Source organism: Leuresthes tenuis, unplaced genomic scaffold, assembly GCF_036924035.1.
Source record: "Leuresthes tenuis unplaced genomic scaffold, fLeuTen1.0.hap1 SCAF_18, whole genome shotgun sequence".
Taxonomy (NCBI): Eukaryota; Metazoa; Chordata; class Actinopteri; order Atheriniformes; family Atherinopsidae; genus Leuresthes; species Leuresthes tenuis.
The window spans coordinates 25,304,193-25,327,739 of NW_027325372.1; the positions used below are offsets into that span (position 1 = coordinate 25,304,193).

Here is a 23,547-nt window from a genome sequence, read left to right on the forward strand (position 1 = left end):
AATGGGTTTATCAGTCACATCAGAATCCATACATACTGATCCTCCCGTAATAAAATGGTCGGATCTTATCAAACACACTTTGTTTCTTGTGACAAGTCAGCGAAACAGCGTATACACGTCAAGACACTGAATCAAGTTTGCCACAAGAACTCATAAGTTTGGCAGTATTGCTCTGCCGTCAGCAATCATACACCCATTTTATTTTCATGAGACATGTGCAGGCACCTGTTCATCTACTGTTCTATCACTATGAATTAGTTTATCTATTATCAATAAGGATACTTCTACAACTACTATCAAAGTATTTCCGGACTTCTTATGTTGTCAGTTGCTATATATGAATAAGTGGGTTGCTACTGAAAAGCATTAAGCATGTCACACAGCCCAAACATATAACATTTCAGGACACACCACACAGTTAACAACCACAGTGAAGCGTGTCAAAGCCCAAACATGTAACATTCAACAGGACACTTACACAACACATTCAAATCAAACAGTCAGACAACATACAAGAACCTATACCCCAGCCGGCATTGCTCCCTGCCTATTTTCCTACAACTCACTATGTGTGCGCACACCTTTATTCACAAACTCTTCAACTTATACTCTTTTACCGAAGCTGCTACAGCTCGATTGGCCAAATACCCTTAGATCCTATTTCGGTGAATTTGACATCTGCCTTGCATGTAACAGATTAGCGGTTTAGCAGTTTTAATTTAGTTTGAGTGAAGGAATTCATTTTATAGCAAAATCCGAAATCGTGAAGAACTCATGGAAGTAAGCTTATTCTCGGATTCCTGAATCTTTAGATTTGCTCTTTCTTTTACTGCAAAGTACAATGTTGAGCAGCACTAATGAGTTGTTTCTATTTTTGGCAGGCTTTACCTTTGCAGATGAAGCCCTTTCTGTCTGTGCAAAAGAAATCTTGTTACTGTGCAGAGTGACTTCTCTGAGTAGAGTCGCCTTACTTGTTCACTGTGCCGATGTTCGAAGCTGGGAGTGCAAAGTTGTTGCTTGAATGGTGCTCGCTGGAGCGTGCGGTAGTGTAAAGTTATACCATTTAAAAGGGCTGAAGAGTGCTCAGTGCAGCGGGTGGGCGGAGGTGCAAAGTGACACTATGGCCATAAAAAGAACACCGCTACAAGTGCGCATTGTGCCAGGAAGGGCCCTCGGACGTGAACCAGTGGACAGTTATCGCTTCTCGGCCTTTTGGCTAAGATCAAGTGTAGTATCTGTTCTTATCAGTTTAATGTCTGATATGTCCTCTATGCGAGGACTACATGTTAAATGGATTTTTATCAATAGGAGTTGAAAAAGGAGCTTGCTCCGTTCACTCCAAGCATCGACCCGGTACTGTAGTGCCGCTGGGAACGGTGCGCTCTCCTCTGCTCTTGTGAAAAAGCAAACAGCGGTGTAGGATGGAAGTTTCAGGGAGCCCAAGATGAAACTTTCTTTTAATCTGCTGAGAAAAGAGAGTGAATGCGAAGCAGACTTTAAAACGGCTCTGGGAGCGAGCCGAGTGCGGGCTAACCGGGAGAATTGCTTGAAAGAAACGCGACACCGAATGAGCGGTCAGAACAAAGCCTCAATACGGTGTTCCCGTGTTGTTTGTGGCTGCCTTGTCTTTTGCACAGAGTAAAAGACAAGGCAGCCATCGAATAGGGCCCGATTGTTCCTACTTGGTCAGCCGAGGAGCAAGGGGGGGGATCAAGCGTCTCAACCAAGCAAAGCTCACCATGGGGAAGGTGGCTATGCCAACTAGCCTGATGCCCTGCTCCCGCAGTGATGGATAATCGTACTCTGGTTTCTCTTCATAATATACAAGTCTTTCGCCTTTTACTAAAGACTTCCGTGGAGAGCAGCACTAATGAATTGTTTCTATTTTTGGCAGGCTTTACCTTTGCGGGTGAAGCCCTTTCTGTCTGTGCAAAAGAAATCGTGTTACTGTGCAGAGTGACTTCTCTGAGTAGAGTCGCCTTACTTGTTGCGACTGTGCCGATGTTGCTTGAATGGTGCTCGCTGGAGCGTGCGGTAGTGTAAAGTTATACCATTTAAAAGGGTTGAAGAGTGCTCAGTGCAGCGGATGGGTGGAGGTGCAAAGTGACACTATGGCCATAAAAAGAACACCGCTACAAGTGCGCATTGTGCCAGGAAGGGCCCTCGGACGTGAACCAGTGGACAGATATCGCTTCTCGGCCTTTTGGCTAAGATCAAGTGTAGTATCTGTACTTATCAGTTTAATATGTGATATGTCTATGCAAGGACTACATATTAAATGGATTTTTATCAATAGGAGTTGAAAAAGGAGCTTGCTCCGTTCACTCCAAGCATCGACCCGGTACTGCAGTGCCGCTGGGAACGGTGCGCTCTCCTCTGCTCTTGTGAAAAAGCAAACAGCGGTGTAGGATGGAAGTTTCTTTTAGTCTGCTGAGAAAAGAGAGTGAATGCGAAGTAGACTTTAACACGGCTCTGGGAGCGAGCCGAGTGAGGGCTAACCAGGAGAATTGCTTGAAAGAAACGCGACACCGAATGAGCGGTCAGAACAAAGCCTCAATACGGTGTTCCTGTGGTGTTTTTATAAAATGCGGTGAAAAAAAAGGTGTGAATGCCCCATAGAAAACTAAAAGGTGGAGCGGAAGTGTTCGGCTGAGAGAAGGTGTGAATGTCGGACTATATTTGGTGAAAAGCAGGTGAAGCAAGGTCTGAATGCCCAACCTTACATCATCAAAAGCGAGATTAGAGGTTTTTGGCTGCAAGAAGGCCATAGTTTGCCAAAAGCTGGTAAGGTGCGAATGACCGACTAAATATCAACAAAAGTGGGGGCGGAGGTCTTTGGATGCAAGTGGGTGTGAATATCCCACCATACAAGTATGGTGGAGAGGAAGCTGTGAATGGCCGACCATAGTTTGCAAAAAGCGGGTGAGAAAAGGTGCGAATGTCCAACCATACATGATCAAAACAGGGAGCGGAGGTGTTTGGCTGCGACAAGGTGTGAATGTCCACCCATAATTAATGAAAAGCGGGCAACAAGTAGGTTCGAATGCCCAACCATACATCAACAAAAGCAGGAGTGGATGTGTTTGGCTACAAGAAGGTTTGAATGTCCGAGCATAGTTTGTAAAAAGCGGGTAAGAAAAGGTGTGAATGCCCGACAAAGTATGATCAAAAGAGGGAGTGGAGGTTTTCGGCTACAAGAAGGTTTGAATGTCCGACCATAGTTTGTAAAAAGCGGGTAAGAAAAGGTGCGAATGCCCGAACATACACCATCAAAAGAGGGAGCGGAGGTGTTACGCTGAAAGACGGTGTGAATGTGCGACCATAGTTGGTAAAAAGCGGGTAAGAAAAGGTTCGAATGCCCAAATATATACCATCAAAAGCGGAAGCGGAGGTGTTCGGCTGCAAGAAGGTGTGAATATCCGACCAAAGTTTGTAAAAAGCAGTTAAGAAAAGGTTCGAATATCCAACCAAACATAATCAAAAGTGGGAGCAGAGCTGTTCGACTGCAAGTAGGTGTGAATGTCCACCCATAATTCCTGAAAAATGGGTAAGAAAAGGTGCGAATGCCCAACCATACATCATCAAAAGAAGAAGTGGATGTGTTCTGCTACAAGAAGGTTTGAATGTCCGACCATAGTTTGTAAAAAGTGGGTAAGAAAAAGTTCGAATGCCCGAACATACACCATCAAAAGAGGGAGCGGAGGTGTTCCGCTGTAAGACGGTGTGAATGTCCGACCATAGTTGGTAAAAAGCGGGTAAGAAAAGGTTAAAATACCCGACTGTACACAATCAATAGCGGGAGCGGAGTTGTTCGGCTACAAGAAGGTGTGAAAGTCCGACCATGGTTTGTAAAACGCGGGTAAGACAAGGTGCGAATGCCCGACAAAGTATGATCAAAAGAGGGAGCGGAGTTGTTCGGCTGCAAGGTCTGAATTTCCAACCATAATTTGTAAAAACCGTTGAAGAAAAGCCTCGAATGCCCGAACATACACCATCAAAAGAGGGAGCGGAGGTGTTCCGCTGTAAGACGGTGTGCATATCCGACCATAGTTGGTAAAAAGCGGGTAAGAAAAGGTTAAAATACCCGACTATACACTATCAAAAGCGGGAGCGGAGGTGTTCAGCTGCAAGAAGGTCTGAATGTCCACCAATAATTACTGAAAAATGGGTAAGAAAAGGTGTGAATGCCCAACTATACATCATCAAAAGCAGAAGTGGATGTGTTCGGCCACAAGATGGTTTGAATGTCCGACCATAGTTTGTAAAAAGCGGGTAAGACAAGGAGCGAATGCCCGACAATGTATGATCAAAAGAGGGAGCGGAGTTGTTCGGCTGCAAGGTCTGAATTTCCAACCATAATTTGTAAAAACCGTTGAAGAAATGCCTCGAAAGCCCGAACATACACCATCAAAAGAGGGAGCGGAGGTGTTCCGCTGTAAGACGGTGTGAATGTCCGACCATAGTTGGTAAAAAGCGGGTAAGAAAAGGTTAAAATACCCGACTATACACCATCAAAAGCGGGAGCGGAGGTGTTCAGCTGCAAGAAGGTCTGAATGTCCACCAATAATTACTGAAAAATGGGTAAGAAAAGGTGTGAATGCCCAACTATACATCATCAAAAGCAGAAGTGGATGTGTTCGGCCACAAGAAGGTTTGAATGTCCGACCATAGTTTGTAAAAAGCGGGTAAGAAAAGGTGCGAATGCCCGACAATGTATGATCAAAAGAGGGAGCGGAGGTGTTCCGCTGAAAGACGGTGTGAATGTCAGACCATAGTTGGTAAAAAGCGGGTAAGAAAAGGTTCGAATGCCCGAATATATACCATCAAAAGCGGAAGCGGAGGTGTTCCGCTGTAAGAAGGTGTGAATGTCCGACCATAATTGGTAAAAAGCGGGTAAGAAAAGGTTAAAATACACGACTGTACACAATCAATAGCGGGAGAGGAGTTGTTTGGCTACTAAAAGGTGTGAAAGTCCGACCAAAATTCCTCAAAAATGGCTAAAAAAAAAGGTGCAAATGCCCAACCATACATCATCAAAAGCAGGACTGGATGTGTTCGGCTACAAGAAGGTTTGAATGTCCGAGCATAGTTTGTAAAAAGCGGGTAAGAAAAGGTTTGAATGCCCAAACATACACCATCAAAAGAGGGAGCGGAGGTGTTCCGCCATAAGAAGGTGTGAATGTCCGACCGTAGTTGGTAAAAAGCGGGTAAGAAAAGGTTAAAATGGCCGACTGTACACAATCAATAGCGGGAAGGGATGTGTTCGGCTGCAAGGTGTGAATATCCGACCAAAGTTTGTAAAAAGCAGTTAAGAAAAGGTTCGAATATCCAACCAAACATAATCAAAAGTGGGAGCAGAGCTGTTCGACTGCAAGTAGGTGTGAATGTCCACCCATAATTCCTGAAAAATGGGTAAGAAAAGGTTTGAATGCCCAAACATACACCATCAAAAGAGGGAGCGGAGGTGTTCCGCCATAAGAAGGTGTGAATGTGCGACCATAGTTGGTAAAAAGCGGGTAAGAAAAGGTTCGAATGCCCAAATATATACCATCAAAAGCGGAAGCGGAGGTGTTCGGCTGCAAGAAGGTGTGAATATCCGACCAAAGTTTGTAAAAAGCAGTTAAGAAAAGGTTCGAATATCCAACCAAACATAATCAAAAGTGGGAGCAGAGCTGTTCGACTGCAAGTAGGTGTGAATGTCCACCCATAATTCCTGAAAAATGGGTAAGAAAAGGTGCGAATGCCCAACCATACATCATCAAAAGAAGAAGTGGATGTGTTCTGCTACAAGAAGGTTTGAATGTCCGACCATAGTTTGTAAAAAGTGGGTAAGAAAAAGTTCGAATGCCCGAACATACACCATCAAAAGAGGGAGCGGAGGTGTTCCGCTGTAAGACGGTGTGAATGTCCGACCATAGTTGGTAAAAAGCGGGTAAGAAAAGGTTAAAATACCCGACTGTACACAATCAATAGCGGGAGCGGAGTTGTTCGGCTACAAGAAGGTGTGAAAGTCCGACCATGGTTTGTAAAACGCGGGTAAGACAAGGTGCGAATGCCCGACAAAGTATGATCAAAAGAGGGAGCGGAGTTGTTCGGCTGCAAGGTCTGAATTTCCAACCATAATTTGTAAAAACCGTTGAAGAAAAGCCTCGAATGCCCGAACATACACCATCAAAAGAGGGAGCGGAGGTGTTCCGCTGTAAGACGGTGTGAATATCCGACCATAGTTGGTAAAAAGCGGGTAAGAAAAGGTTAAAATACCCGACTATACACAATCAAAAGCGGGAGCGGAGGTGTTCAGCTGCAAGAAGGTCTGAATGTCCACCAATAATTACTGAAAAATGGGTAAGAAAAGGTGTGAATGCCCAACTATACATCATCAAAAGCAGAAGTGGATGTGTTCGGCCACAAGAAGGTTTGAATGTCCGACCATAGTTTGTAAAAAGCGGGTAAGACAAGGAGCGAATGCCCGACAATGTATGATCAAAAGAGGGAGCGGAGTTGTTCGGCTGCAAGGTCTGAATTTCCAACCATAATTTGTAAAAACCGTTGAAGAAATGCCTCGAAAGCCCGAACATACACCATCAAAAGAGGGAGCGGAGGTGTTCCGCTGTAAGACGGTGTGAATGTCCGACCATAGTTGGTAAAAAGCGGGTAAGAAAAGGTTAAAATACCCGACTATACACCATCAAAAGCGGGAGCGGAGGTGTTCAGCTGCAAGAAGGTCTGAATGTCCACCAATAATTACTGAAAAATGGGTAAGAAAAGGTGTGAATGCCCAACTATACATCATCAAAAGCAGAAGTGGATGTGTTCGGCCACAAGAAGGTTTGAATGTCCGACCATAGTTTGTAAAAAGCGGGTAAGAAAAGGTGCGAATGCCCGACAATGTATGATCAAAAGAGGGAGCGGAGGTGTTCCGCTGAAAGACGGTGTGAATGTCAGACCATAGTTGGTAAAAAGCGGGTAAGAAAAGGTTCGAATGCCCGAATATATACCATCAAAAGCGGAAGCGGAGGTGTTCCGCTGTAAGAAGGTGTGAATGTCCGACCATAATTGGTAAAAAGCGGGTAAGAAAAGGTTAAAATACACGACTGTACACAATCAATAGCGGGAGAGGAGTTGTTTGGCTACTAAAAGGTGTGAAAGTCCGACCAAAATTCCTCAAAAATGGGTAAAAAAAAAGGTGCAAATGCCCAACCATACATCATCAAAAGCAGGACTGGATGTGTTCGGCTACAAGAAGGTTTGAATGTCCGAGCATAGTTTGTAAAAAGCGGGTAAGAAAAGGTTTGAATGCCCAAACATACACCATCAAAAGAGGGAGCGGAGGTGTTCCGCCATAAGAAGGTGTGAATGTCCGACCGTAGTTGGTAAAAAGCGGGTAAGAAAAGGTTAAAATGGCCGACTGTACACAATCAATAGCGGGAAGGGATGTGTTCGGCTACAAGAAGGTGTGAAAGTCTGACCATGGTTTGTAAAAAGCGGGTAAGAAAAGGTGCGAATGCCCGACAATGTATGATCAAAAGAGGGAAAGGAGGTTTTCGACTAAAAGAAGGTCTGAATGTCCAACCATAATTTGTAAAAACCGGGGAAGAAAAGGCTCGAAAGCCCGAAATTACACCATCAAAAGCGGGAGCAGAGGGGTTCAGCTGCAAGAAGGTCTGAATGTCCATCAATAATTGCTAGAAAACATGAAAGAAAATGTTCGAATATCAAACCGCACATGATCATAAGTGGGAGCGGAGGTGTTCAGCTGCAAGAAGGTGTGAATGTCCAACCATAATTCCTCAAAAATGGGTAAAAAAAAAGGTGCGAATGCCCAACCATACATCATCAAAAGCAGGACTGGATGTGTTCGGCTACAAGAAGGTTTGAATGTCCGAGCATAGTTTGTATAAAGCCGGTAAGAAAAGGTTCGAATGCCTGAACATACACCATCAAAAGAGGGAGCGGAGGTGTTCCGCCATAAGGTGTGAATGTCCGACCGTAGTTGGTAAAAAGCGGGTAAGAAAAGGTTAAAATGGCCGACTGTACACAATCAATAGCGGGAAGGGATGTTTTCGGCTACAAGAAGGTGTGAAAGTCCGACCATGTTTTGTAAAAAGCAGTTAAGAAAAGGTGCGAATGCCCGACAATGTATGATCAAAAGAGGGAGTGGAGGTTTTCGGCTGCAAGAAGGTCTGAATGTTCAACCATAATTTGTAAAAACCGGGGAAGAAAAGGCTCGAAAGCCCGACTATACACCATCAAAAGCGGGAGAGGAGGTGTTCAGCTGCAAGAAGGTGTGAATGTCCACCCATAATTCCTGAAAAATGGGTAAAAAAAAGCAGGTGTGAATGTCAGATCATAATTTGCAAAAACCTGATGAGAAATGGTGAGAATGCCCGACTATACACCATCAAATGCGGGAGCGGAGGTGTTCGGCTGTGAGTAGGTGTGAATGTCCGACCATACTTGCTGAAAAATATGACAAAGCAGTTTTCATTTGGTTTGAGTGAAGGAATTCATTTTATATCAAAATCCGAAATTGTGTAGAACTCGTGGAAATAAGTTTATTCTCGGATTCCTAAAGGTTTAGTGTTGTTCTTTGGTATACTGCAAAGTAATACTTTCTATTTTGTTGAAACCGATTCAGACATGGATAAATATCAAGGACAAAGCAGTTTTAACTTGGTTTGAGTGAAGGAATTCATTTTATATCAAAATCCGGAATTGTGTAGAACTCGTCAATCGACGCTTATTCTCGGATTTCTGCAAAGGTTTATAGTTGTTCTTTCCTATCCTGCAAAGTACAACGTTCATTTTTTGTTTAAAGCTATTTAGAAATGGATAAATATGAAGGACAAAGCAGTTCCTTCTGTGGGTACAGTAGCTCCCTGAATATGGTGACTGCAGGCCCTGAGCCTGGTGGACATAAGGCCCTCCTGCCCTGTGTTGGGTCCCAGGTTGCGGGGATGCCTATTGCAGCCAGTCTCTGGCTGCCCTCTCCGGGGTGGGAGGGACCAGGCGGATGAATTAATTATTCTGCTAGTTTATATATTTTAAACATAAACAATAAACATTTATAAAACTTCCCTTGGCAAGGAAAATCTGTTTGGCATAAAAGGTATTCAGACTACAATTCTGCTGCCATAATGCACAACTGTGGATTTTGATATAAAATGAATTCCTTCACTCAAACCAAGTTAAAACTGCTTTGTCCTTCATATTTATCCATGTCATAATAGCTTTAAACAAAAAAGAACGTTGTACTTTGCAGGATAGGAAAGAACAACACTAAACCTTTAGGAATCCGAGAATAATCTTATTTTCACGAGTTCTACACAATTTCGGATTTTGATATAAAATGAATTCCTTCACTCAAACCAAGTTAAAACTGCTTTGTCCTTCATATTTACCCATGTCTAAATAGCTTTAAACAAAAAAGAACGTAGTACTTTGCAGGATAGGAAAGAACAACACTAGTTTTTTTCAGGAATCCGAGAATAAGCTTCTTTTCACGAGTTCTACACAATTTCGGATTTTGATATAAAATGAATTCCTTCACTCAAACCAAGTTAAAACTGCTTTGTCCTTAATATTTATCCATGTATGAATAGGTTTCAACAAAAAAGAAAGTATTACTTTGCAGTATACCAAAGAACAACACTAAACCTTTAGGAATCCGAGAATAAGCTTCTTGTCACCAATTCTACACAATTTCGGATTTTGATATAAGATGAATTCCTTCACTCAAACCAAGTTAAAACTGCTTTGTCCTTCATATTTACCCATGTCTAAATAGCTTTAAACAAAAAAAGAACGTTGTACTTTGCAGGATAGGAAAGAACAACTCTAAACCTTTTCAGGAATCCGAGAATAAGCGTCGATTGACGAGTTCTACACAATTTCGGATTTTGATATACAATTGAATTCCTTCACTCAAACCAAGTTAAAACTGCTTTGTCCTTCATATTTATCCATGTCTGAATAGGTTTCAACAAAAAAGAAAGTATTACTTTGCAGTATACCAAAGAACAACACTAAACCTTTAGGAATCCGAGAATAAGCTTCTTGTCACCAATTCTACACAATTTCGGATTTTGATATAAGATGAATTCCTTCACTCAAACCAAGTTAAAACTGCTTTGTCCTTCATATTTATCCAAGTCTGAATAGGTTTAAACAAAAAAGAAAGTATTACTTTGCAGTATACCAAAGAACAACACTAAACCTTTAGTAATCCGAGAATAAGCTTATTTTCTCCAGTTCTACACAATTTCGGATTTTGATATAAAATGAATTCCTTAACTCAAACCAAGTTAAAACTGCTTTGTCCTTCATATTTATCCATGTCTGAATCGGTTTCAACAAAATAGAAAGTATTACTTTGCAGTATACCAAAGAATAACACTAAACCTTTAGGAATCCGAGAATAAACTTATTTCCACGAGTTCTACACAATTTCGGATTTTGATATAAAATGAATTCCTTCACTCAAACCAAGTGAAAACTGCTTTGTCATATTTTTCAGCAAGTATGGTCGGACATTCACACCTACTCACAGCCGAACACCTCCGCTCCCGCATTTGATGGTGTATAGTCGGGCATTCTCACCATTTCTCATCAGGTTTTTACAAATTATGTTTGGAAATTCAGACCTTCTTGCAGCCGAAAACCTCCGCTCCCTCTTTTGATCATACATTGTCGGGCATTCGCACCTTTTCTTAACCGCGTTTTACAAACCATGGTCGGACTTTCACACCTTCTTGTAGCCGAACAACTCCGCTCCCACTATTGATTGTGTACAGTCGGGTATTTTAACCTTTTCTTACCCGCTTTTTACCAATTATGGTCGGACATTCATACCGTCTTACAGCGGAACACCTCCGCTCCCTCTTTTGATGGTGTATGTTCTGGCATTCGAACCTTTTCTTACCCACTTTTTACCAACTATGGTCGGACATTCACACCGTCTTACAGCGGAACACCTCCGCTCCCTCTTTTGATGGTGTATGTTCGGGCATTCGAACTTTTTCTTACCCACTTTTTACAAAGTATGGTCGGACATTCAAACCTTCTTGTAGCAGAACACATCCACTTCTTCTTTTGATGATGTATGGTTGGGCATTCGCACCTTTTCTTACCCATTTTTCAGGAATTATGGGTGGACATTCACACCTACTTGCAGTCGAACAGCCCTGCTCCCACTTTTGATTATGTTTGGTTGGATATTCGAACCTTTTCTTAACTGCTTTTTAGAAACTTTGGTCGGACGTTCACACCTTCTTGCAGCCGAACACCTCCGCTTCCGCTTTTGATGGTATATATTCGGGCATTCGAACCTTTTCTTACCCGCTTTTTACCAACTATGGTCGGACATTCGCACCATCTTACAGCGGAACACTTCCGCTCCCTCTTTTGATGGTGTATGTTCGGGCATTCGCACCTTTCCTTACCCACTTTTTACAAACTATGCTCGGACATTCAAACCTTCTTGTAGCCAAACACATCCACTCTTGCTTTTGTTGATGTATGGTTGGGCATTCGAACCTACTTGTTGCCCGCTTTTCATTGATTATGGGTGGACATTCACACCTTGTCGCAGCCAAACACCTCCACTCCCTGTTTTGATCATGTATGGTTGGACATTCGCACCTTTTCTCACCCGCTTTTTGCAAACTATGGTCGGCCATTCACAGCTTCCTCTCCACCATACTTGTATGGTGGGATATTCACACCCACTTGCATCCGAAGAAACTTTTGTTGATATTTAGTTGGTCATTCGCACTTATCCTTTTTCAACTCCTATTGATAAAAATCCATTTAATATGTAGTCCTCGCATAGAGGACATATCAGACATTAAACTGATAAGAACAGACTATGCTCGGACATTCAAACCTTCTTGTAGCCGAACACATCGAGTCCTGCTTTTGATGATGTATGGTTGGGCATTTGCACCTTTTTTTTTACCCATTTTTGAGGAATTTAGGATGGACATTCACACCTTCTTGCAGCTGAACACCTCCGCTCCCACTTATGATCATGTGCGGTTTGATATTCGAAAATTTTCTTTCATGTTTTCTAGCAATTATTGATGGACATTCAGACCTTCTTGCAGCTGAACCCCTCTGCTCCCGCTTTTGATGGTGTATAGTCGGACTTTCGAGCCTTTTCTTCCCCGGTTTTTACAAATTATGGTTGGACATTCAGACCTTCTTTTAGCCGAAAACCTCCGCTCCCTCTTTTGATCATACATTGTCGGGCATTCGCACCTTTTCTTACCCGCTATTTACAAAACATGGTCGGACTTTTACACCTTCATGTAGCCGAACACATTCGCTCCCGCTATTGATTGTGCACAGTCGGGTATTTTAACCTTTTCTTACCCACTTTTTACCAACTACGTTCGGACATTCACACCTTCTTATGGCGGAACACCTCCGCTCCCTCTTTTGATGGTGTATGTTCGGGCATTCGAACCTTTTCTTACCCGCTTTTTACAAACTATGCTCGGACATTCAAAACTTCTTGTAGCCGAACACATCCAGTCCTGCTTTTGATGATGTATGGGTGGGCATTCGCACCTTTTTTTTTACCCATTTTTGAGGAATTTTGGTCGGACTTTCACACCTTTTAGTAGCCAAACAACTCCGCTCCCGCTATTTATTGTGTACAGTCGCGTATTTTAACCTTTTCTTACCCGCTTTTTACCAATTATGGTCGGACATTCACACCTTCTTACAGCGGAACCCCTCCGCTCCCTGTTTTGATCATTTATGGTCTGGCAATACTACCTTTTCTTACCCGTTTTTGAGTAATTATGGCTGGACATTCACAGCTTCTTACAGCCGAACACCTCTTCTCCCGCTTTTGATGATGAATGGTCCGGCATTCTTACCTTTTCTAACACATTTTTCAGCAATTATTGTCGGTCATTCACACCTTTCTCATCAGCTTTTTGCAAATTATGATCTGACATTCACACTTACTTGCAGCCGAACACCTCGGCTTCCGCTTTTGATGGTGTATATTTTGGCATTCGAACCTTTTCTTACCCGTTTTTTACAAACCATGGTCGGACTTTCACACCTTCTTTTAGCCGAACAACTCCGCTCCCGCTATTGATTGTGTAGAGTTGGGTATTTTAACCTTTTCTTACCCGCTTTTTACCAACTATGGTCGGACATTCACACCTTCTTACAGCGGAACACCTCCGCTCCCTCTTTTGATGGTGTATGTTCTGGCATTCGAACCTTTTCTTACTCACTTTTTACAAACTATGCTCGGACATTCACACCTTCTTGCAGCGAAACACCTCCGCTCCCTCTTTTGATTGTGTATGTTCGGGCATTCAAACCTTTTCTTACCCGCCTTTTACAAACTATGGTCGGACATTCAAACCTTCTTGTGGCAGAACACATCCACTTCTGCTTTTGATGATGTATAGTTGGGCATTCACACCTTTTCTTACCCATTTTTCAGTAATTATTGGTGGACCTTCAGACCTTCTTGCAGCTGAACACCTCCGCTCCCGCTTTTGATGGTGTATTTTCGGGCATTCGAATTTTTTCTTACCCACTTTTTACAAATTATGGTCAGACATTCAAACCTTCTTGTAGCAGAACACATCTACTTCTTCTTTTGATGATGTATGGTTGGGCATTCGCACCTTTTCTTACCCATTTTTCAGGAATTATGGGTGGACATTCACACCTACTTGCAGTCAAACAGCTCTGCTCCCACTTTTGATTATGTTTGGTTGGATATTCGAACCTTTTCTTAACTGCTTTTTACAAACTTTGGTTGGACGTTTACACCTTCTTGCAGCCGAACACCTCCACTTCCGCTTTTGATGGTATATATTCGGGCATTCGAACCTTTTCTTACCCGCTTTTTACCAACTATGGTCGGACATTCACACCGTCTTTCAGCGGAACACCTCCGCTCCCTCTTTTGATGGTGTATGTTCGGGCATTCGCACTTTTTCTTACCCGCTTTTTACAAACTATGGTCGGACATTCAAACCTTCTTGTAGCCGAAAACCTCCACTCCCTCTTTTGATCATACATTGTCGGGCATTCGCACCTTTTCTTACCCGCTTTTTACAAACTATGGTCGGACATTCAAACCTTCTTGTGGCCGAACACATCCACTTCTGCTTTTGATGATGTATAGTTGGGCATTCACACCTTTTCTTACCCATTTTTGAGTAATTATTGGTGGACATTCAGACATTCTTGCAGCTGAACACCTCCGCTCCCGCTTTTGATTGTGTATAGTCGGGCTTTCGAGTCTTTTCTTCCCTGGTTTTTACAAATTATGGTTGGAAATTCAGACCTTGCAGCCGAACAACTCCGCTCCCTCTTTTGATCATACATTGTCGGGCATTCGCAACTTGACTTACCCGCGTTTTACAAACCACGGTCGGACTTTCACACCTTCTTGTAGCCGAACAACTCCGCTCCCGCTATTGATTGTGTACAGTCGGGTATTTTAACCTTTTCTTACCCGCTTTTTACCAACTATGGTCGGACATTCACACCGTCTTACAGCGGAACACCTCCGCTCCCTCTTTTGATGGTGTATGTTCGGGCATTCAAACTTTTTCTTACCCACTTTTTACAAACTATGGTCGGCTATTCAAACCTTGTAGCAGAACACATCCACTTCTTCTTTTGATGATGTATGGTTGGGCATTCGCACCTTTTCTTACCCATTTTTCAGGAATTATGGGTGGACATTCACACCTACTTGCAGTCGAACAGCTCTGCTCCCACTTTTGATTATGTTTGGTTGGATATTCGAACCTTTTCTTAACTGCTTTTTACAGACTTTGGTCGGACGTTCACACCTTCTTGCAGCCGAACACCTCCGCTTCCGCTTTTGATGGTATATATTTGGGCATTCGAACCTTTTCTTACCCGCTTTTTACAAACTATGGTCGGACATTCACACCGTCTTTCAGCGGAACACCTCCGCTCCCTCTTTTGATGGTGTATGTTCGGGCATTCGCACCTTTTCTTACCCACTTTTTACAAACTATGGTCGGACATTCAAACCTTCTTGTAGCCGAAAACCTCCACTCCCTCTTTTGATCATACATTGTCGGGCATTCGCACCTTTTCTTACCCGCTTTTTACAAACTATGCTCGGACATTCAAACCTTCTTGTAGCCAAACACATCCACTCCTGCTTTTGTTGATGTATGGTTGGGCTTTCGAACCTACTTGTTGCCCGCTTTTCATTAATTATGGGTGGACATTCACACCTTGTCGCAGCCAAACACCTCCGCTCCCTGTTTTGATCATGTATGTTTGGACATTCGCACCTTTTCTCACCCGCTTTTTGCAAACTATGGTCGGCCATTCACAGCTTCCTCTCCACCATACTTGTATGGTGGGATATTCAGACCCACTTGCATCCGAAGACCTCCGCCCCCACTTTTGTTGATATTTAGTCGGTCATTCACACCTTACCCGTTTTCTTGCAGCCAAACACCTCTGATCTCGCTTTTGATGATGTAAGATTGGGCATTCAGACCTTGCTTTTCCTGCTTTTCACCAACTATAGACGGACATTCACACCTTCTTGCAGCCGAACACTTCCGCTCCACCTTTTAGGTTTCTATCACACCTTTTTTTTCACCGCATTTTATAGATTATGGTTGGAAATTCTCAACCACTCATCCGAAGACCTCTCCTCCCGCTTTTGTTAATATATTTGAACTTTAGTCAGACATTCACACCTACTTGCAGCCGAACACCACCTCTCTAGCTTTTGATGATGTATGGTCCGGCATTCTTACCGTTTCTAACACATTTTCCAGCAATTATGGTAGGACATTCACACCTTCTTGCAGCTGAACACCTCCTCTCCCACTTATGATCATGTGCGGATTGATTTTCGAAAATTTTCTTTCATGTTTTCTAGCAATTAATGATGGACATTTAGACCTTCTTGCAGCTGACCACCTCCGCTCCCGCTTTTGATCATACATTGTCAGGCATTCGCACCTTGTCTTACCCGCTTTTTACAAACTTTAGTCAAACATTCACACCTTTTTGCAGCCGAACACAGTTTTTTGCAGCCGAATTTGGGCATTCGAACCTTTTCATACCCACTTTTTACCAACTATGGTCGGACATTCACACCGTCTTACAGCGGAACACATCCGCTCCCTCTCTTGATGGTGTATGTTCGGGCATTCGAACCTTTTCTTACCCGCTTTTTACAAACTATGCTCGGACATTCAAACCTTCTTGTAGCCGAACACATCCACTCCTGCTTTTGATGATGTATGGTTGGGCATTCGAACCTACTTGTTGCCCGCTTTTCATTAATTATGGGTGGACATTCACACCTTGTCGCAGCCAAACACCTCCGCTCCCTGTTTTGATCATGTATGGTTGGACATTCGCACCTTTTCTCACCCGCTTTTTGCAAACTATGGTCGGCCATTCACAGCTTCCTCTCCACCATACTTGTATGGTGGGATATTCACACCTACTTGCATCCGAAGACCTCCGCCCCCACTTTTGTTGATATTTAGTCGGTCATTCGTACCTTACCCGCTTTTGGCAAACTATGGCCTTCTTGCAGCCAAAAACCTCTGATCTCGCTTTTGATGATGTAAGGTTGGGCATTCAGACCTTGCTTCACCTGCTTTTCACCAAATATAGTCGGACATTCACACCTTCTTGCAGCCGAACACTTCCGCTCCACCTTTAAGTTTTCTATGGGGCATTCGCACCTTTTTTTTCACTGCATTTTATAAAAACACCACAGGAACACCGAGGCTTTGTTCTGAGCGCTCATTCGGTGTCGCGTTTCTTTCAAGCAATTCTCCCGGTTAGCCCGCACTCGGCTCGCTCCCAGAGCCGTGTTAAAGTCTACTTCGCATTCACTCTCTTTTCTCAGCAGACAAAAAGAAAGTTTCATCTTGGGCTTCCTGAAACTTCCATCCTGCACCACTGTTTGCTTTTTCACAAGAGCAGAGGAGAGCGCACCGTTCCCAGCGGCACTACAGTACCGGGTCGATGCTTGGAGTGAACGGAGCAAGCTCCTTTTTCAACTCCTATTGATACAAATCCATTTAATATGTAGTCCTTCCATAGACATATCACATATTAAACTGATAAGTACAGATACTACACTTGATCTTAGCCAAAAGGCCGAGAAGCGATATCTGTCCACTGGTTCACGTCCGAGGGCCCTTCCTGGCACAATGCGCACTTGTAGCGGTGTTCTTTTTATGGCCATAGTGTCTCTTTGCACCTCCGCCCACCCGCTGCACTGAGCACTCTTCAGCCCTTTTAAATGGTATAACTTTACACTACCGCACGCTCCAGCGAGCACCATTCAAGCAACAACTTTGCACTCCAGCTTCGAACATCGGCACAGTCGCAACAAGTAAGGCGACTCTACTCAGAGAAGTCACTCTGCACATTAACAAGATTTCTTTTGCACAGACAGAAAGGGCTTCACCCCCAAAGGTAAAGCCTGCCAAAAACAGAAACAATTCATTAGTGCTGCTCTCCACAGAAGTCTTTAGTAAAAGGCGACAGACTTGTACGTTATGAAGAGAAACCAGAGTACGATTATCCATCACTGCGGGAGCAGGGCATCAGGCTAGTTGGCATAGCCACCTTCCCCATGGTGAGCTTTTCTTGGTTGAGACGCTTGCTCCCCCCCCTTGCTCCTCGGCTGACCAAGTAGGAACAATCTGGCCCTATTCGATGGCTGCCTTGTCTTTTACTCTGTGCAAAAGACAAGGCAGCCACAAACAACACGGGAACACCGTATTGAGGCTTTGTTCTGACCGCTCATTCGGTGTCGCATTTCTTTCAAGCAATTCTCCCGGTTAGCCCGCACACGGCTCGCTCCCAGAGCCGTGTTAAAGTCTGCTTCGCATTCACTCTCTTTTCTCAGCAGATTAAAAGAAAGTTTCATCTTGGGCTCCCTGAAACTTCCATCCTGCACCGCTGTTTGCTTTTTCACAAGAGCAGAGGAGAGCGCACCGTTCCCAGCGGCACTGCAGTACCGGGTCGATGCTTGGAGTGAACGGAGCAAGCTCCTTTTTCAACTCCTATTGATAAAAATCCATTTAATATGTAGTCCTCGCATAGAGGACATATCAGACATTAAACTGATAAGAACAGATACTACACTTGATCTTAGCCAAAAGGCAGAGAAGCGATAACTGTCCACTGGTTCACGTCCGAGGGCCCTTCCTGGCACAATGTGCATCTGCTTATGCACGTGGAAATATTTCAGACCGTTTGGTAAAAACCTCTGTTGTCACTGAGCAGAATCGTTTCCCTTAACATTAATTTAGTTCAATGAAATCTACACAATAATGAAATAATGAAATTCAAACAAATATGTTGAAAAAGATACACTGGCTTAGGGAATTATCTTCGTTTTGGTCTTAGATTGCCCTGTGGAATGTATTTTGCACATATTTGACCTGCTAGACAAAACTTTATTCATTTATTTATTCTAAAAAAAAATTTCAATAATTAGTAAAACCATATGCTGTAAAAACCTTGTTCATTATTGCTTCCATCACTCCTGTTGAGACATGACATGGTCCGTGGCTCAATACTGCAGCATATTTATACAAATTCTTTGGCAGTATGGTTTTCCTTCCGGTCATTCATACGAGTCTATTGTAGATGGCAATTGAATAACATCTCATAATGCTAAAATATTTGTAGTTTATACATTTAGCTGTGGATGTCAACATACCTGTTTTTCCAATGCTGTGTTAACACATGTACAGTTGAGAAGGCATACTGACTGTCAGTGTAAACGTTAACAACCTTTTTGTTATTTAATTTACAAGCTTCAGTTAAAGCTACCAATTCGACTGCTTGAACAGAGTAATTTTTTGGTAGTGGTTGTTTTAAGAAAACTTCAGTTTCTGTTACTACTGCAAATCCTGTAGCATTTGTGCCATCAGGGTTTTTTTCCTTGATCTGTTGAATAAATATAGTTATTTCTGCATTTTCATAACGTATATCAGTTAAGTCTGGCCTGGGTAAAACACTGATGGTTATTTCTGACATGCAATCATGAGGCTTTCCATCTGTGGGGTAGGTAGCAGTGTGGATGGATTAAGTGTAGCACATCTCTCGACAACAAGGTGTGGCTGTGAAAGAAGAACTGTTATGTAGGAGAGATGTCTGGTAAAGATATTTTGTTAAGTAACCATATCACAGCCACAGTGAAATAACACCATTATTGTTGATGCCTGCACTGCCAATGGCTTCTGGCCAGGAGTACTGGACTGCACGGTTTCAGCTCCGACCCTGGAAAGTGGAAAAAACGTTGAGATCTGGTTTGAGGACCCAATTGTTGAGAAAAGTCTCTCAATGAGACTCAGAGTTGCTGGAGTCAGTTAATGCAAAGGTTTAATCTTGCAGCAAGTTCAAGAATGTGTGTGTGTATGGGTGTATGTGTGCGAACGTGTGTGAGTTTGTGTGAGTTTAAAGAACCTGTTATCCACTGGCAGGTCTTAACTAGTATGGCACGGGTCCAGTCTGTCTCATCTTTTTTGGAAGGTCCAGCGCTCGGCCGTAACCCTTCTGTCTCTTTGGACTCTCACATACATTCGGTTAATCATAGAAAAACGAGAACAAAACTTTTTAGCCCCTTAAATTCATAAAACAGACATGGTGCAGTTATTTCCATTCTAGAAAATAAGAGTAATCACCACCATTCCTATAAATTCTGGATATTCTAACAATCTGAATCTTTTTTAAATGTTCGATGAAGCCCTTTGCTGTTCTGTTTAGAGACTCAGCTGATCATAAACCAAGTTTTGCTCTTGAACCAAGCTTCTAAACTCTTCACCTTTTTCATTTCTCAGTTAGTATTCACTTTAAAACTGATTAAAAGAAAAATTAAATGAATACCTATCAACAAATGTGGGATCTAAACTCTAGTGCTTCCTCTAAAATAATTTCCTTTCTCAATTCAGAAATGTGTGTGTGTAAGTCAAAACACCCGTGACACCAAAACGGCTTTCTTTTCTCTCTTTTCTCTACACTCTGCACTGTGAGCACACACACCAAATCAGAAAGGCTTTTTTCTCTCTTTTCTACATTATGGACTGTGGGGACACAAAACCGCTCTCTCTTTTTTTTTTTGATTGTGTGCCAGGGCGTTGTTAGATTATGCTTAAGATACGAATGGGTTTATCAGTCACATCAGAATCCATACATACTGATCCTCCTGTAATAAAATGGTCGGATCTTATCAAACACACTTTGTTTCTTGTGACAAGTCAGCGAAACAGCGTATACACGTCAAGACACTGAATCAAGTTTGCCACAAGAACTCATAAGTTTGGCAGTATTGCTCTGCCGTCAGCAATCATACACCCATTTTATTTTCATGAGACATGTGCAGGCACCTGTTCATCTACTGTTCTATCACTATGAATTAGTTTATCTATTATCAATAAGGATACTTCTACAACTACTATCAAAGTATGTCCGGACTTCTTATGTTGTCAGTTGCTATATATGAATAAGTGGGTTGCTACTGAAAAGCATTAAGCATGTCACACAGCCCAAACATATAACATTTCAGGACACACCACACAGTTAACAACCACAGTGAAGCGTGTCAAAGACCAAACATGTAACATTCAACAGGACACTTACACAACACATTCAAATCAAACAGTCAGACAACATACAAGAACCTATACCCCAGCCGGCATTGCTCCCTGCCTATTTTCCTACAACTCACTATGTGTGCGCACACCTTTATTCACAAACTCTTCAACTTATACTCTTTTACCAAAGCTGCTACAGCTCGATTGGCCAAATACCCTTAGATCCTATTTCGGTGAATTTGACATCTGCCTTGCATGTAACAGATTCGCGGTTTAGCAGTTTTAATTTAGTTTGAGTGAAGGAATTCATTTTATAGCAAAATCCGAAATCGTGAAGAACTCATGGAAGTAAGCTTATTCTCGGATTCCTGAATCTTTAGATTTGCTCTTTCTTTTACTGCAAAGTACAATGTTGAGCAGCACTAATGAGTTGTTTCTATTTTTGACAGGCTTTACCTTTGCGGATGAAGCCCTTTCTGTCAGTGCAAAAGAAATCTTGTTACTGTGCAGAGTGACTTCTCTGAGTAGAGTCGCCTTACTTGTTGCGACTGTGCCGATGTTCGAAGCTGGGAGTGCAAAGTTGTTGCTTGAATGGTGCTCGCTGGAGCGTGCGGTAGTGTAAAGTTATACCATTTAAAAGGGCTGAAGAGTGCTCAGTGCAGCGGGTGGGCGGAGGTGCAAAGTGACACTATGGCCATAAAAAGAACAAGTGCGCATGGTGCCAGGAAGGGCCCTCGGACGTGAACCAGTGGACAGTTATCGCTTCTCGGCCTTTTGGCTAAGATCAAGTGTAGTATCTGTTCTTATCAGTTTAATGTCTGATGTGTCCTCTATGCGAGGACTACATATTAAATGGATTTTTATCAATAGGAGTTAAAAAAGGAGCTTGCTCCATTCACTCCAAGCATCGACCCGGTACTGCAGTGCCGCTGGGAATGGTGCGCTCTCCTCTGCTCTTGTGAAAAAGCAAACAGCGGTGCAGGATGGAAGTTTCAGGGAGCCCAAGATGAAACTTTCTTTTTGTCTGCTGAGAAAAGAGAGTGAATGCGAAGTAGACTTTAACACGGCTCTGGGAGCGAGCCGAGTGCGGGCTAACCAGGAGAATTGCTTGAAAGAAACGCGACACCGAATGAGCGGTCAGAACAAAGCCTCAATACGGTGTTCCCGTGTTGTTTGTGGCTGCCTTGTCTTTTGCACAGAGTAAAAGACAAGGCAGCCATCGAACAGGGCCCGATTGTTCCTACTTGGTCAGCTGAGGAGCAAGGGGGGGGATCAAGCGTCTCAACCAAGCAAAGCTCACCATGGGGAAGGTGGCTATGCCAACTAGCCTGATGCCCTGCTCCCGCAGTGATGGATAATCGTACTCTGGTTTCTCTTCATAATGTACAAGTCTTTCGCCTTTTACTAAAGACTTCCGTGGAGAGCAGCACTAATGAATTGTTTCTATTTTTGGCAGGCTTTACCTTTGCGGGTGAAGCCCTTTCTGTCTGTGCAAAAGAAATCTTGTTACTGTGCAGAGTGACTTCTCTGAGTAGAGTCGCCTTACTTGTTGCGACTGTGCCGATGTTCGAAGCTGGAGTGCAAAGTTGTTGCTTGAATGGTGCTCGCTGGAGCGTGCGGTAGTGTAAAGTTATACCATTTAAAAGGGCTGAAGAGTGCTCAGTGCAGCGGGTGGGCGGAGGTGCGGAATGCGAAGTAGACTTTAACACGGCTCTGGAAGCGAGCCGAGTGCGGGCTAACCAGGAGAATTGCTTGAAAGAAACGCGACACCGAATGAGCGGTCAGAACAAAGCCTCAATACGGTGTTCCTGTGGTGTTTTTATAAAATGCGATGCAAAAAAAGGTGTGAATGCCCCATAGAAAACTAAAAGGTGGAGCGGAAGTGTTCGGCTGCAAGAAGGTGTGAATGTCCGACTATATTTGGTGAAAAGCAGGTGAAGCAAGGTCTGAATATCCAACCTTACATCATCAAATGCGAGATCAGAGGTTTTTGGCTGCAAGAAGGCCATAGTTTGCCAAAAGTGGGTAAGGTGCGAATGACCGACTAAATATCAACAAAAGTGGGGGCGGAGGTCTTCGGATGCAAGTGGGTGTGAATATCCCACCATACAAGTATGGTGGAGAGGAAGCTGTGAATGGCCGACCATAGTTTGCAAAAAGCGGGTGAGAAAAGGTGCGAATGTCCAACCATACTTGATCAAAACAGGGAGCGGAGGTGTTTGGCTGCGACAAGGTGTGAATGTCCACCCATAATTAATGAAAAGCGGGCAACAAGTAGGTTCGAATGCCCAACCATACATCATCAAAAGCAGGAGTGGATGTGTTCGGCTACAAGAAGGTTTGTATGTCCGAGCATAGTTTGTAAAAAGCGGGTAAGAAAAGGTTCGAATGCCCGAACATACACCATCAAAAGAGGGAGCGGAGGTGTTCCGCTGTAAGACGGTGTGAATGTCCGACCATAGTTGGTAAAAAGTGGGTATGAAAAGGTTCGAATGCCCAAATTCGGCTGCAAAAAACTGTGTTCGGCTGCAAAAAGGTGTGAATGTTTGACTAAAGTTTGTAAAAAGCGGGTAAGACAAGGTTCGAATGCCTGACAATGTATGATCAAAAGCGGGAGCGGAGGTGTTCAGCTGCAAGGTCTAAATGTCCATCATTAATTGCTAGAAAACATGAAAGAAAATTTTCGAAAATCAATCCGCACATGATCATAAGTGGGAGAGGAGGTGTTCAGCTGCAAGAAGGTGTGAATGTCCTACCATAATTGCTGAAAAATGTGTTATAAACGGTAAGAATGCCGGACCATACATCATCAAAAGCTAGAGAGGTGGTGTTCGGCTGCAAGTAGGTGTGAATGTCTGACTAAAGTTCAAATATATTAACAAAAGCGGGAGGAGAGGTCTTCGGATGAGTGGTTGAGAATTTCCAACCATAATCTATA

General features: G+C 43.1%; 8 non-coding genes across 8 annotated transcripts; 5 read left to right on the forward strand and 3 right to left on the reverse strand.

Annotated features, from left to right (window-relative positions):
- Positions 1 to 1,196: 1,196 nt before the first annotated feature.
- On the forward strand, positions 1,197 to 1,387 carry LOC140275875 (U2 spliceosomal RNA). The gene has a single exon (XR_011908583.1). It is a non-coding gene; the product is annotated as a U2 spliceosomal RNA (small nuclear RNA).
- A 411-nt stretch (positions 1,388 to 1,798) lies between these two features.
- Positions 1,799 to 1,912, forward strand: LOC140275781 (U5 spliceosomal RNA). The gene has a single exon (XR_011908497.1). It is a non-coding gene; the product is annotated as a U5 spliceosomal RNA (small nuclear RNA).
- A 275-nt stretch (positions 1,913 to 2,187) lies between these two features.
- Positions 2,188 to 2,375, forward strand: LOC140275970 (U2 spliceosomal RNA). The gene has a single exon (XR_011908667.1). It is a non-coding gene; the product is annotated as a U2 spliceosomal RNA (small nuclear RNA).
- A 14,606-nt stretch (positions 2,376 to 16,981) lies between these two features.
- LOC140276065 (U2 spliceosomal RNA) lies at positions 16,982 to 17,169 on the reverse strand. Its single transcript, XR_011908753.1, has one exon. It is a non-coding gene; the product is annotated as a U2 spliceosomal RNA (small nuclear RNA).
- A 298-nt stretch (positions 17,170 to 17,467) lies between these two features.
- Positions 17,468 to 17,581, reverse strand: LOC140275878 (U5 spliceosomal RNA). The gene has a single exon (XR_011908585.1). It is a non-coding gene; the product is annotated as a U5 spliceosomal RNA (small nuclear RNA).
- A 411-nt stretch (positions 17,582 to 17,992) lies between these two features.
- Positions 17,993 to 18,183, reverse strand: LOC140276100 (U2 spliceosomal RNA). Its single transcript, XR_011908785.1, has one exon. It is a non-coding gene; the product is annotated as a U2 spliceosomal RNA (small nuclear RNA).
- A 3,184-nt stretch (positions 18,184 to 21,367) lies between these two features.
- Positions 21,368 to 21,558, forward strand: LOC140276346 (U2 spliceosomal RNA). Its single transcript, XR_011908947.1, has one exon. It is a non-coding gene; the product is annotated as a U2 spliceosomal RNA (small nuclear RNA).
- Positions 21,559 to 21,969: 411 nt separating this feature from the next.
- Positions 21,970 to 22,083, forward strand: LOC140276390 (U5 spliceosomal RNA). The gene has a single exon (XR_011908988.1). It is a non-coding gene; the product is annotated as a U5 spliceosomal RNA (small nuclear RNA).
- Positions 22,084 to 23,547: the final 1,464 nt, after the last annotated feature.